Source organism: Archocentrus centrarchus, chromosome 21 (assembly GCF_007364275.1).
Source record: "Archocentrus centrarchus isolate MPI-CPG fArcCen1 chromosome 21, fArcCen1, whole genome shotgun sequence".
Taxonomy (NCBI): Eukaryota; Metazoa; Chordata; class Actinopteri; order Cichliformes; family Cichlidae; genus Archocentrus; species Archocentrus centrarchus.
This window is the reverse complement of record NC_044366.1, coordinates 1,630,842-1,644,186: the sequence shown is the minus strand read 5'-3', so window position 1 is coordinate 1,644,186 and position 13,345 is coordinate 1,630,842. Positions and strand designations below refer to the sequence as shown.

General features: G+C 47.0%; 1 protein-coding gene across 2 annotated transcripts in view; it reads left to right on the top strand.

Moving 5' to 3' along the window:
* Positions 1 to 4,501: 4,501 nt before the first annotated feature.
* Positions 4,502 to 13,345, top strand: part of gli2a (GLI family zinc finger 2a) — a 79,962-nt gene continuing 71,118 nt past the window's right edge. For both annotated transcript variants that reach the window (XM_030758890.1, XM_030758891.1), the window contains exon 1: positions 4,502 to 4,931. The gene's annotated coding sequence lies outside the window, so the exon portion shown is untranslated. The remainder of the gene's footprint in view (positions 4,932 to 13,345) is intronic.

Here is a 13,345-nt window from a genome sequence, read left to right as displayed (position 1 = left end):
AATCTGGTCCAGTCCTGTGTTAAAGCCGACAAACATAACAAGAGAAAAGCTGAACGTGACAAAACAAAGCAGCTCAGTGCTGTAAAACGACTCCTGTTGTTTTATTATAAACGGAGAACAATAAGTAAAATTATGAATACAATAAAACACTTTGTAAGCCTGCAAAACTATATAATACAAACTGACTATAAAGTAAAAGAGCTCAGTAAATATAACCAAACAGAACTGAATAAACATGGAGAATAAACACAGTAAATAGAAGCAGAGTAAAGACCAGGTTAGAATGTTTGCAGGCTGGAATAAAACAGCTGAAGCTTTCTGAGCTCAGGCCTCAGCAGAGATATTAAATAACTACAACAATAAAAAGGACGATGACTGAAAAGTTTGTCTCTGCTGAGTCAGCAGCTGATGATGTAATAACAGTTTTATTGAAGTTAACTGAAGCTGGTATTATTTAGCTCAGATGTTTATGATGATGAATTTCAAATACAGCTTTAAAAATAGGATGAAACACGAGTGTCTAACATCGAGCATGTGGAGCGTCCCGAAGAACGAATCGTGTCATGAAGTTTCACAGCCGTGGACGGCGTCCCACGCTGGAATAAGACCAAGAAGCTCGAGCACTGTGCTGCTCAGAACTGTGCATGTGCTGAGTGTTTCTGTGTGTTCAAACCCCACTCTGCATTTCATCAGTTATTATTCATCTATGGCTCTCTTCCACAGTGGCTCTTTTCTCCTGTCTCTCTCCCCTGTTAACAGGGAGTTTCTCCTTCCCACTTTCACCATAGGGGGTCGTTTCTCTCTAATTATTGTAGGGTCTTTACCTACAATATAAACCACCTTGAGGTGACTGTTTTGTGATTTGGTGCTTTATTAAAAAAACTGAATTGAACTGAATCAGCTATGTTACAAAGTGCTGTGAATAAGGTCAGGCTGCGCTCATGTGTAATACCACCTGGAACCACAAGGTGGTGCCGTGAGTCAGAGCAGTGACAGATTCATCTCCGAGCTGAGCCCACGCGAGACAAACACAAAACACAAAATCATTCTTAATGTACACGAAGGAAGCAGAGGAGGAGAAAACCTGGCAAAACTCTGCAGTGACATTTAAACTTTGCTGAGTTTGATGTGACGTATAATGTGTGTGTGTGTGTGTGTGTGTGTGTGTGTGTGTGTGTGTGTGTGTGTGTGTGTGTGTGTGTGTGTGTGTGTGTGTATTTGTTGGTTGAACATAAATCCAGCATGTTTCACTGATTTTCACATCAGGCTGATTTTTTTCATTATATTAAACAAATGCATGAAAATGATTTATTGTAATAATTGTTAATATTAAACTTGTTGGAGTGCTCAGTGTCCTTTTTCCTATAAATGAAAATCGCAGCATGACTGAGCGATGGATGACAGAATGACCTCCGACCTGCAGACATATCAAAGTAAAGACAAGCTCAGTTTCTGACCTCCAGGTCAAACTCAAATCCACGGTTCGGCCATCGAGTTCATTTAAGCAACACGTGACCCATAAACAGTGGGGCGGGTAATGAGCGGCACCATCGCGGGCAGCGGGGTCATTGCTGAAGAATGCATGAGCTAATATGATCAAACCAGATTCTCTGACTCTCTGGCACGTCTTCGTCTCACCTCCTTGTTTTTAATACTTCTTCACTTTGATTCTCTCTCCAAAAGCTTTCGTGTTCGATCTCTGCAGTTACATTCTTCCACTGCGATCAGGGAAAAACACACTCATTAAAATTCCTGCCTGGAAGAGCGTCGTACCACGGGAGCGAGGCTGACCGGCATTCACCCTCTTTTGAGGACACGTACAGGCACACAGGTACAGGCACACAGATACAGGCGGCCACGGGGGCCGCTCCTGTGCACAGGCTGGTTTTCACAGTGGCCCCTCGGGCATGATGCACAGAGGGGGACACAGAGGGGGACGACAGGCAGCGATAGGCCCGACGGGCCTCCTGTGGCTCCGCCCTGGCCTCTCAGCCTCTGCTGTGGAGCTGAACAGGTGCGGTCAGGGTTACCTGACATGTCCATGTTTGTGCTTGTTTCTCCCGCACATGAAAGGCCAGGCAGGATCACGCAAACATGCTGAAAGGCCTCTTTGATGGGCTGTCTGTGTGTGTGGAGGGGGGGGCTCTGTGATTGACAGCCCCTCTAAGACCATGAAATGAAGAATGAAAGCATCAGTGAGTCAGCCTCCAACACTCAGCTCTGACTCAGTTTACTCAAATACTATATGATAAAATTTCACTTTATTTTTCTACTCTGACCACATTAAAAACACTTCAGTCCAACAGCAGCCAATAATCAGAGCTGTCGTTTATTAACGATGGTGAACCTGAGCTCATGGCCTGTTGTTGGGTAAAGGTGCAAGTTTTAGTTGTTCTGCAGTTGTGCTGTTCATAAGGCTGCAGCCAGGTGAGCCTGAGGAAGTCACCTGGGTGAAACGCACCTCCCACTGAAAATGCTGCGTCCAGGTGAACACAGTCAGCTCTCTGGGAGAAGCAGCGTGGGGTCAGAGGGTGTAAGGAAAGAGTGGCATCACTGCAGCAGCACTGGTGGATCAGGAGCCTCACAGACGTTAGCAGCACTTTAAAAAGATGTCCTGGTTTATCATCCAGCAGCTTCTGGACATGTTGACAGGTGACAGGAGAAAATTAACCAGTAACAACTGAAACTGTTGAGCCTGATGGCACGGAGCACGCTTAAACCACGTATGCTCCTGTTACTGCTTTAAATCATTACTGAGTTACTGAGAACACCATGAAGAAAAACTGGCAGATGGCAATATTGAAATATTTATTCATCAAAATATAACAATAAATATTAAGCTGTGACTCCTGCTGATTATAATGCAAAAAAAAAACAGAACAAATTCAAACTATGAGCTTAAATATGCAGAGAAAGCAGGTAAGGCTGCGTTAACACTGACTCTCGAAGATTTTACTCAAATACAAAGATTTGGCTTCACTGTGGGATTAAAAACCAGATCAATGCTTTCATTGACACTCACATCCTGACATGAAGGATGCATCAGGAGCAGTTTGGACCTCAGCGTGTTGCTCAAGGACATTTCCACATGCAGCCTGGAGGTGACAGGCATCACCCCCCCGACCTGCACACGACCCACCGCTGATGGCTCCCATGGTCGAACCCCCAGGAGAGACACTAGAGCACAAACTGATGAAAACTCAATGATTACATTTATTTAACAGTGGTTCCAGCGCAGAGTATGAAACTCAGGAAAGTTGATGTTTCAGTCTTTACTCTCCCAGATTCCTCGTCTGTGCACTGATGTGGGAATAATAGCTGGTGCATTAACGGCTCCATCGGGCAGCTGCACCTAAACCACACAGAGGATTTCCTGCATGTGAGAAAAAACACCTGTGGAAAACATCCCAACCTGACATTTTCCATGGTGACAGCAGCTTTGGGAAAGAGTTGGAATACTTGGAGCGCTGCAGCAAAATCATTTCAAACAGGCATGAGGAGGCGAGCGGGCGTCATGTCAGGCGTGTGTGCTGTATGACACTGAGTGATGCCCTGCTGGGAAGCTTTGTGGATGCTACTTTGACAGCTAAAAGTTTTATGGACCCTGTGACACCTTCGTGGCAGCCATGTTCCTCCTGTGGCTGATAAAATCAGTAGATCAGCTTCACCATGAGGCACAAATCCCACAGAAATACATCAGCTGGGACATATCCTCAGGTTCAGTCCTTTTCCCTTGGATACTTTGGGTATTTCAGGTACTTAAGTAGGATTTGGAGTTCAGTGCTTTCACTCTTCAGCTAAATTCAGATTGGGTTAAAGTGCAGCACCTCTGCAGGTGGACCCGGCTCACCTCTGCACCGTCCTCAGAAATATCTATTCATTAGAAACAACGAGCCTTGGGCCGCGCTGGCTCTGGCTGGGTTATATGAGGTGAACTCTCCTGTGCATGCATCACATCATAAATGCTGTTTGTCCGCAGCGCTGCCCCCGCTGCACCGCTCAATAATCGGTTCCAACCAAGATGAAAAAGCCTCCATGAGAGTAAACAAAGCATGAATTATGAAGATTGCCTGTTGTCTACTTTTTAAATCAACAAGCTGTGACTGGAACTACAGGCTGTGGATGAAGCGCTGCTGAATGTGCGTTTGGTTTGTTCAAGATAAAAGAGCGCTTTGATAATGTGTCCGCCCACTCAAAGAAAGCACCGCTCCCCGAGGGGGAAACGAACAGGCGCTTGTTTCTTTCCTGGTGCACATTTGCGCATTTTGAGCGTAAAGTCTAAACGCGCCTGCGAACAACCGAGCAGCTGAAAGTTCAGCTAACTTTTTCTGCCTCTACAACTGCTGGATTGAGTTAGCCCGGCCCATCTGGTGCAGCAAATGGCCCAACTCACCAGGGAGCACGGGGAGTGAGAGAAGAGGAGGGATGGTGAAGGGGGGGAGGAAAGAGAGAGGGAGGGGGGAGGGGGGTCGGATTGAAAACAGATCAGCAGCCTGAAGATCTCAACAGCACCGCATGTCTCTGCGACAACTGCGGAGAGACGCACACAAACCGCGTTTGCTTCAAACTTTTACGCGCATCGAGACAGAAACTAAAGTATGAGGTTAGTTTGCTGAGAGCGCGCACGCACGCACGCACCTCTTCGGGAAGATGGATTGTAAGAAAAAGTTGGACACTCCGCTCTGAATCGGGACAGAGGAGAGCAGAGAGGGAGTGTAATGTCGCGCAAACTTTGCGGCTTTCCAAACTTTTCCTAACTCGGTTCATGGAGTTTCGCGTCCAGTTTGGAGAGCGTCGCTCAGCGCCGGTGCCAGCTCGGTTCTAGTTTACGGGAATCTCGACTCCTGGCACGGTTCCCCCCACCCCACCAGCACCTCGGAGAAAAACACGGAGCTGGAAGAGCTTCGGAGAGAAAAGAGCCGCCAGTGAAGGTAGGAGAAGTTTGTGCTGATGCTGCCCGGAGTCGCTTTAATGTCCCAGTTTTTCTCTGTTGTGTTACAAAGTGTTTCACTGCTCTTCCTCCTCCTCCTCCTCCTGTGTTTCTGCTGCCTTGCGTGTCAGCGGCACATGAAGCTTTTAGGGCAGCTTCACATCTCATTTGCACTTTGAACTTTTCTGACACAGGAATCCAAAAAATTCTGCTCCTGCAACTTGATCCATATGGGAAGAGATGCGATCAGAATACCCGGCGCCAATCCTCCTGCTGCACTCTATCAGCGCTCACTCTCCCGCTGCTTTCCTCCTCTAATTTTTATTTTCAGACGTAAATAAGCTTCGGTGGTGCTTCAGTGTACTTATTCTAATGTCAGCCACACGCTCCGCGTTTTTAATCCTGTAATGAGGAGCAGGAATCAAAGAGCGGGCTGAGGAATGCAGCGTGGACGCGTCAGTGCGCGGACTGTGGGAGATGTGTACTTATTGTTGAAAGATTCAAAGTTGACTGTTTGCTCTGCAGCCTGAGCAGTCAACAAACACTTCACGCCTTTGTGGGGCCCTTTAGCAGCTATATTTGCTGTTGGCTTTCCCCTCCTATCTAACAGGCGCTGCTAATGATCTCCAAACTCACGGCTGCACTTTTATGAGTCCCACTTTTCCTTGACTTGCTTTGGCCTAAATATCGGTGGGAGGGAAGCCTCATCTTTGGGTTTTTGCTGCTCGCATTTAAGAATCAAATGGCTGATGCTGTTTGTTTGTTTGCTGCGTGTTAATGAGACACAGATGGAGGAAAGTTGGAAATTGTTGGACTTGAGGGTCAAAATGAGGCTCTTCCACAGCCTCAGATGATGGCAGCAGTTCTCTAACGGAGGAGCTGCCTGTGTGTTTTCCGCTCCACATGATGACACTGGCGTTCAGAGCTGAGGCGATTTGCATGAGAAGAAAAAAGAAAAAGTTTTAGTGCGTTCGGCCATTGTGAGGAATGAAGAGTTCCAACAGTTCGGCCCACGGAGAGTGAAAGGAGGGAAGAATGGATGAGCCTATTCAGCTCATTCAGCCTCAGTCTGGGGGCTCCGCTCTGCGCCGTTCATAGACCCTATAGTGGCCATGTCACTTTCATCTCCACAGCCCCCGTGTGCTGCTGAAGCCCCCCGTTTTCACATAGGCCCCACTTTATTGATCTGTGTGTGTGTGTGTGTGTGTGTGTGTGTGTGTTGGAGGAAGAAGAGGAGGAGGGGGTAGTTTTCTGTTTTTTCTCTCTTTTTTTTTAAAGCAAATACCGATGAAGTCTAGCGTACAGGGGCAGAAAGGAGGGTTGGAGGGTGAAGTGACTCTGAGGAGGGGGAGGAGCACCCCCTCACCACCCTCCTCCTCCTCCTCCAACACCACAACCACTCACTCCTGCTGAGTAAACTCAAAAGTTGAAAGACAGAGAGAGAGAAAGCCTCTCAGAGTCTGCACTGTACCAATGAAGCCATTCAGCGGCCTGTCACCTCGTGATGGCACAAAGTCCAGCCGGCGTCAGGATGCAGTGGCTGGTGTGTGTGTGTGTGTGTGTGTGTGTGGTGGGGGGCTTCTGAGGCCTCTGTGGTTCAGCTGAAAATGTTTGCACTGAGTTTAGTGGCCGTGGATGAAGGATAGCTGCTGCTGGGCCCTGCTGCGGGGAGGCTCAGACGCAGATGTGCTGATGAGAGCTTTGTCATCAAATCTCTGAACGTGACGCTTTCTGCTCGTTTGGCTTCGTTCACTTCAGTTAGTTGATTCTAATCCAGAAGCTGTAAAGAACCTCCAGAGGACGGAGGTGGGTCAGCACGAGAAGGAGGAATAAAAAGATGTTCCGGCCGGGACTCTGACTCCACTCAGGCTCCAGCTGTGAGGTTCGCTGTGGGAACGCAGGCAGAAAGTACTCATTCATCTTCACGGTTATTGATGACTTTGACTCTTGTATTGACGTGCAGCCACAAACAGAACACTCACAGTTACTGATGTTACTGTGAGTGTTATTAAATCAATGCACCGTTTTCAACTATAAACAAATCTGTTGTTTTTGGTAGTAATGGCATAAAAAACATTTGTTGCTCTAACAGGTGATACAAACCTGTCCACACTGAGAGGAGAGTTTCCCACAGGAGAATTTAACACAGCAAAAGGCCGAACACACAAAACAATGAGCTCATTTTTTTAGGCAGATAAAAATATGAAGTTTTTGTCAAGTGATTCTATTAAAGGATTATTCAAAATAATAAAAGTCTACACACACACACACACACAGAATACTGTGTGTGTTTTATTTCTGGGCTCTCTGTCATTTTAATATTTAGCAGCATCTTTGGGCCTCCTCTCTCTCCGTCCTGGCAGAAACGTTCCCATCACGGCACAGAATCAGGAAGACGGTGCGTTGCACTGAAAGAGGCAGCGTGTGCAGACTGATGTGTGTCTTTGACACACACTCCCGAGCGTCATGGACGGGCAGTGAGAGGCGGCCTGTGAGCGAGAGCCACTCTTGATGAGTGGGCTCTGCGAGGCCTGTTAACTCCTTCCTGCCTGCGAGCCTCAGGCTGCCGGGAAACGTCCTCCACGGCCCCCACAGGCTCGCTGTGACCGATGAACTGGATGGATGGTGTGCAGACAGGCGGTCGTGGAGCTCTCAGCTTTCACTCATGAGTTTTGGCTCGTTTCAGTTTCATCAGCTGCAGCTGGCTAACAAGAGGAGCCTGCAGAGAGTTCACAGAGCTGCTAACGTCAGACCATGACTGTGTTTGCTGAAGCTGCCGGACAGGACAGGTTATAAAATAAAGAAATAAATAAAAAAGCTCCAAGTTCATATTCATAAGTGAAACTTTAGGCCCAAGACCTCAACGCTGAGAACCATCTGACACGTCCGCCGTGCAGAGCTGAAAATATGCAAAGGCAGCTGCAGGCGACCTTAATGATCCCTCCACATCCTTCCTCTTAAAACTGTCATTTAATGACCATGATCTCAGCTCGAGCTGAGCTGGACAGGGAGAAGGTCTGAGCTTGTGGGGAGGGGTCAAAGCACACCGCTGCAAAGGAAAGGGTGCACTTAGTTTATACCCAAAACTAAAGAGCTATAAGAGAGAGAGGATGAATCCAGCAGACTGCTTCATTTGGATGATCTTGTTTTCATAATGGGTAGAAACCAAATGCATCAGGATACATCTGACGTCTGCTCAGCCTGCAGAGCCTCTCAGTCTGAATAAAGCCACTAACACTCATTCACGGTGCTTTGGCTCGTTTGCTGTCGTCGCACTTTGATTCCACCTCTCACACACTGCTGATCACACACATGGATTTAATCTTCACATTTTTTTAAAATTTAGACAGGAAAACCCCCCCCCACAATATTAGTCTCATCACCAGCTTCTATTCATCTTCTAAAAAACATATTTGTTAAATATTCACCTTATTAAATGTTGGCTGAGCTCACAGCTCTTACAGAGCAGTGTGTGTGTGTGTGTGTGTGTGTGTGTGTTTTGGGCTACACGCAGGGATTAAATATATATCGATCATGGAAAAATTATGTCATCTTAGTTTTAAATTAATTTGCTTTAATTAATTAATTTCTCGGAGCCCAAGTTAATGATTTTAAAAGCAGAATGAAACGTGGATCTGAGATCAGCTCAGAGTGGATCCAGTGAGAAGATTCTGAGACTGTCACCAGTGAATCTGCTGGTTTGATGTGATGAGGCTGATCTGCTCTGTGTGCTTCTCTCAGCACTGCGAGGCCTGCGGCCCACAGACGGGTGGTGGGTGGGGGTGCCGTGGCCTGAAACGTCCTCATGCACTGGGCTGAATTGATGAGACTTTAATGGGCGTTCAGAGCAGCAGTAAAAGGCAGCGAGCTGCTGCGACCTCTCACAGTCGGCCTGCACTCAGAGCGAGAGGCAGCGATGGCGCTCACACTCGTGTGTAGAGCCCTTCACTCGATCCCGTCTCCTTTGCTTGGTGCACGGCGGGCGGTGCGGGACAATCCCCGCTTGTTTTAAGACTTGTTGTTTCTCTGCCCTCGAGGCGTCCCGTTCAATTCGCTCTCAAGTGCGGGAGGTTAAAGAGGCTCCCATCATATCCGGGCCGCTCTCCCTCCTCTTTACACTAGAGCGGGTATGAGTGGGCACTCGAATCCCGGCACAGAAACGGGGTCACGCTGCATTCAAAGGAGCACACATGGCCTGTGAGAACACGGCAGCATGCAGGATGATGTACTTTTAACAAGGCATTTTAAGGGCTGTGCAGTAAAATAACTGACAAGCTCATTACAGGCCGATTGACCTCATCAATCACTGCAGCCGTTCTCCTTCATCTTCAGCACGATTGCAGCGGAAATAAGTTGTTTCGGGGAAACCGAGCCAACGAGGCCTAACGACCGCCTTCCTCTGTCATGTAATCCTACCTCTGCCCGCTCGGGTCTCCGCAAGGAGGGAGGGAAACTTAAACATCCACCCTTGTGTGCACTGCGCTCGGAGTGATGCACGATGTGTCAGCAGCAGCGGCTGAGCTTCATCACGGCCCATCTTCACGCACACTCCTTCGCTGAGTCATCGGAAACCTGGTTTCCCAAAAGTGTTTCGGCTCTAACATCATCATTGTCTGTCAGCTTACTCGGGAACAATGCCGTCACAGAGCGGGGGTCTTAGGGGAAACCCTACCCAGGTCACCACAGGTCACTTCATCTGCAGGAAGGGGGGATGGTCATTATCTCACCACAAGATAAACTCACACTGACAATAGAAAGTGACAGGCTGGCTGGGTTTTTAAACCTCAAACTATTTTTATTTTAGTGGCGTTTGTGCTCAAACCCCATTTTCTCTTTCAGCATTAAATGAAAACGCTGGCCTGTACGAATAAAGAAAAAGGAGACGACGCACCGGCTAAACTCACAGTGAAAATATTTATTAACAGTAAAAAAGTATTTGGTGAGTTTTGATGTTTTGAACACAGATTTTATTTTCAGCTCCTACACCTGAAATAAAAGCTGTAGAAAAGCTTCTGTGGCTCTAGAGGGCGCTGTGTGAGATTACCAGAGCACATTAGCCTGTATCAACCTCCATATAACTCACCTGATTAAAGTTTGCATTATAGGGGGCGTGGCCTCTTTGACTGACAGGTGGATGGTGACACAGGCGGCTGTAGCTGCTAGCTGTCTGCTAGGCTTCACCTCAGCTAACTGGAGGCCCTAAACTGGACCTCTGGACCGTGTTGGTGCTGTTGGAGCATTTTTAGTGCAATTATCTGACCAATAATATGGCTGCTGTAGCTTCATTGGACTAACAGACCATCCAAGAAGGCGGAGCTCCAGTTTGCTGACTGAAATTCTGGGATTTTATTTGGATATTACTGATCACTAATTAGCTCTGATTAGCAGGTATCTGAGTGTGTGGCGTCTGTGTCTATGGATGCAGAATGCTAATGCTAACTAACTAAGCTAGCCAGGATTAGATGAAAACTTAGCACCTCATCCAAACTTCAGTTACATTTATCTTTATGATGCTACAAACTGCACGCTGCCGTTCTGGGACAATCAGCTTCTTTGTTACATGGAGCAGGAAATCATCAGCGTCTGACTTGTTCACACTTTAGGAAATTCTCCATGTGAGCTGCAGCACTCCCCCAGCTGTGAACAACCAAAGGTTACATGAAGTTTGTCCTGGTGAGGCGTTTAATGTCTGGACTGAATCGGACGTTTGCCTTCTCATAACGTGTTTGCATATTGCAGATCATATGGGAGCAGATCAGGAGGCAGGTGTCGTGTCTTTGTCGATCACAGGTTACAAACAGGATTGTCAGAACTTGAAGGTTTTTATGGTTTTCAAATGTAGGAAACATCTTTAGACTGAGTTCAAGTATCTTCCTTTGAGGTTATAGGAAGTAGTGATGGGACTGATGCCTCAGTGCCGTCAGTGAGGAGGATTTCAGAGTTCCCTTCACTGTATGATTATCACTTCCTCATTAACCACCCAGCAGGCTGTTTCTGTGTGGCTGTGAGACAGACTGACAGGCTCACAGACAATGCAGTATTGTCTGTGATGTTTGCTGTCGGCCGTAATCTGAGGCAGAGATCGGGGTCTGTGTGGAGGCCGCTCGCAGCAAAATGCAGCCATCGCGCTGAAGGGGGGGGTCTGTTTGTGCTCCTAACTCGGGGTTTGTGTGGGGAAGGGGAGAGAGCAGGGACTTTGTAAGTTATGATTTACACTAGGCCCTCCCACAGCTACAAAGTCAACGCAGTGTTAAGGGCAGGGCAGCTGGGCTCTCTCTTCTGTTTCCATATGATGGGAAATATTAGATTCCAAATCGCACTGACTCGGTGCCAGGCCACAGTCTCCTCTCAGATAGAAGCTGGAGACAAGAGATGGAGCTCAGAGCTGAGCTAGGATATAGAGACATGTGGTTGTCTTCAGCAAGTTCCTCAAACGTTCCCTCCTCCCTCGTGCTGCTGCCATCCTCTCCTCGCGCTGCGGCTCTGGGCCAAAATGAGGTCTGCTAGTGTTTTGTAATCAGCTCATTAGAGAGAAAGCGGGGTGAAAAAATGTTCAGGGCCCATTTTTGCTCTCATTTGTTTCACATGCAAAACCTTTGTAACATCAGGCTGCTCCGAGCACGAACTCGGTGATGTCAAAAGGTGGTCGTGGAGCAGCAGTGCGTTCCAGGGGGGGAAATGAAGGCGGCAGAAAATCTACAAGGTTGTTTTAGCCCAACGTGCACATTACTGTTCATACAGGCCTGACATAAGGAGGTCACACTCCAGCTTAAAGAATGCAGCTCCATTAAAGTGGATCTCCTAACACTAAATCTGATCCTTGCATTTAGAGGATGCTGCCCTTTGGCTCACCTTGAGTTTCACATTTAGAACATTTAGAGTCAGAAGCAGCCAAATAAAAGCACAAAGGAGCTAACTTAAAGTGTGCAACACAAACTGGGGGCGTGGCCTTTAGAAATATGGGAGCTTACAGCTGATGCTGTAATTACTAAATTATTAAAATTCAAAAATTATTTTAAAAAGCCCTAAACCAACAGGACAAGAACAGAGATGAGTCCACTGTCAGAGGCTGTAAGAAGATCATTTGTAACCTTCACTAATGCTGTTTCTGTACTGTGATGAATTCTGAAACCTGACTGAAACTCTTCAAATAAACCGTTCCTCTGCAGATGATCAGTTAGCTGTTTTACAACTACTCTTTCAAGAGTCTTTGAGAGAAAAGGAAGGTTGGAGATTGGCCTATAATTAGCTAAGACAGCTGGGTCACTGATGGCTTTTTAAGTAGAGGTTTAATTACAGCCACCTTGAAGGTCTGTGGTACATAGCCAACTAATAAAGACTGATTGATCATTTTTAAGATTGAAGCATCAATAATTGGAAAGACTTCTTTGAACAGTCTAGTAGGAATGGGATCTAACAAACATGTTGCTGGTTTGGAGGAAGTAACTATTGAAGTTAACTCTGAAAGATCAACTGGAGCAAAAGAGTCTAAACAAATACCAGCAGTGCTGAAAGCAGCCGAACATGAAGAATAATCTTTGAGATGGTTATGAATAATTTTTTCTCTAATGTCTAAAATTTTATTTGTAAAGAAATCCATGAAGTCACTACTAGTTAACGTGAAAGGAATACTCGGCTCTACAGAGCTCTGACTCTTTGTCAGCCTGGCTACAGTGCTGAAAACAAACCTGGGGTTGTTCTTATTTTCTTCAATTAATGATGAATAGTAAGATGTCCTAGCTTTATGGAGGGCTTTTTTATAGAGCAACAAACTCTTTTTCCAGGCTAAATGAGCATCTTCTAATTTAGTGAGACGCCATTCCCTCTCCAGCTTTCGGGTTATCTGCTTTAAGCTGTGCGTTTGTGAATTATACCACGGAGTCAGGCACTTCTGATTTTCAGAGGAGCCACAGTATCCTGATGACTGTTACTGGTAAAGACAAGAACTCATCTGATGATGTGCTTTGACAGCTGCTTTGGATGCCTGCACAAACACACACACACACACACACCGAGGGGAGTCCCCCTGCTGTCACTAAGGCTCTGACTGTGAATTGGCAGCAGCTGGCACCAGTGGCTGAGTGAGCGAAGCTCAGCCACATGCAGACTGGCAGCTATCACAGACTTCTACCGAACTCACCGCAGAGATGTGGAAGTGAAACCTGACTGTGGCGAATGCCGACTTTGCCATCTTTTCCCCGTTGGCGCATCCAAACACAGACGGGCACAGTGGCGGTTTTGCTGAAGTCGGCGTCGAGGTCACTGAAAGCCGGAGCGATCGAGAGTGAGTGCCTGAATGACCCCCCCCCCAGCCAAATGCTTCAGAGGGGGAGGCCCGGCTCAGCAGCCTGCAGTGTGGCACCGGTGACAGCTGGGACTTTAAACAGCATTACATGGAAACAGGCTCAGCTTCAG